Source organism: Silene latifolia, unplaced genomic scaffold (assembly GCF_048544455.1).
Source record: "Silene latifolia isolate original U9 population unplaced genomic scaffold, ASM4854445v1 scaffold_397, whole genome shotgun sequence".
NCBI classification, from domain to species: Eukaryota; Viridiplantae; Streptophyta; class Magnoliopsida; order Caryophyllales; family Caryophyllaceae; genus Silene; species Silene latifolia.
In genome coordinates, this window is record NW_027413322.1 from 60,116 (window position 1) to 62,240 (window position 2,125).

The following is a 2,125-nucleotide window of genomic DNA, read 5'->3' on the forward strand; positions in this document are numbered from 1 at the left end:
TGTGGCAGAGCGTAAACCGTAGAGTATGTGGTCATATTCAAGTATTCAACATATCTTGAACCGAACAACTTTTCATGCAAAATCTTAACAACGATAAACAGTGGTTATGATTTCACATAACTACTTTGTACTGAGGTGAAAAACTCGGTTGTAATGAGTGAAATGCGAAACATTTCATGCAACAACTTGTGATGATAAACGGTGGTTATAAATATAATATTTCGTGCAACTTGAAGAGAATATCTTCTGAATTAAGCAAGTATTTCAATAGTGTTCCTAAACTTGAGAAGCAAATGACTCCAGCATTAAGTTTCTAGGAAACCTAGAGGTCATAGCCATGCAATTTTTCGTACCTCCAAATGTTCCATTCGTGTAGTTTACTGTCATATAGTTTTCACATAACTACTTTGTATTGAGGTCAAATACGCGGTAATGATGAACTGAAATGTAGACTATAGCTATTTTTCAGCATAAAATTAACATTCCAGGAGGGCTACACTCAAAATACCTTAATTTTAGCCAACTATGCCTGAACCTGACTGACAAAATCCTCACATTTAGTTGAACCATGAGCACTTTGCAGAGACTTCTCCACAATCTCATCCATAGTCTGCAAGACAGAATTGAGTTGAGATAAAAGTAGAACTTTAGTTTTTACGGGTATCCATTGTTTTTCAAAAGGCAAAAGAGAGGGCAGAAACTAAGAGATCAATATATATCAGTTAATCATATCACATAGTTTACCCGGCATGATTTTAAAAAGCAGTATTGTCTAGTATTTGAAACAGAAGATCTAATGGACACAGAGCCTTTTTCATTTGTAATGTATAAATTAGTGATTTGAAATACATATTTTCATGTTTTTTCCCATCCTAGTTAACAACTCTCCTTCAAGATAAAAAAAAAAATTACCTTGTTGCATCAACAAAGTTAAAACCTGTGCCCTTCTAAGACCAAACTCAAGTAGTAATTTCTAATTTCCAGCAACCATTCGGTGCCTTGCAGCATTAGTTGCCACCGGTGATGCAAAATTGACAAGGTTGACAAGAGTGGTTTCCAGTAGTTAGGCCACCTGAATTGACATGCAGGAACTTAATACGGAAGCTTCAATGAGTAGTTGAAAATATCGTTAATGGTAAAACACTGAATCTGATTGCAATAATTAATGAGTGAAAGACCAATGTTTTAAAGGAATTGATTGATGGCTTGAGCACAGTTATAATTTCAAGTCAGGTGCACATCAAGAACCCTCCGATGAAAAAAACATGACCTGTCAACACTCAATGTGGAATATTTCTGAAACCATGTAGTAATATTTTTGTATTATTCCAATTAGATACGAAAGCTAACTCATAACTACAATTTGGTGTATCATGCCACAATGACTCAAATATGATTTAGGAGATATGAGGCTTTTAAGTGGCTGCTAGTGCATGGGAAAAAACTGAACAATTAATAGATGACCCGTTGTTACTCAAACCTTTGTATCTCGAGTTATAGCCCACAATTTCGGTTGATGCTTGATTCAAATGAGACCTCAAAGAGACTGCCGATTGTTTCGACATTTGTTACAAAAATAACTCAGCTATATACGAAATTATAATGAGTCTTTAATCTTAATGAAATTATAAGACCAGTAGTATAAAGGAAAAGTATCAAGGTATGCAAATCATCTTGCTGATAAAAGAGCACCTTGCTGATAAAGGAACTGGTGTAAGAGTTGATTACCTTATTTCATCGAAAAGGGTCATTTTCCTTTCCCTTGATTCCTTTAGCTTTCTCTTCTTGGAAAGGAACTGGTGTAAGAGTTGATTACCTTATTTCATCGAAAAGGGTCATTTTCCTTTCCCTTGATTCCTTTAGCTTTCTCTTCTTGGAAAGACATTCCTACACCAAACAACACAAAATATCATTCACCAAGAGATGATCCATCAACTGTCCAAAGACGGATAGGGTAATGAAGGAAAACACTTTACTAACTAAATTTAGCCAGCATAAAAGCAATTCGAGAGGTGCGGAAAACAACTAGCTTCGATTATATTTACACTCAAAAATCCAACAAGTTGTTGGTGAATCCCTATAATCACCTAACTCTATTCTACATCAGTTACATTAAAAATTTTGC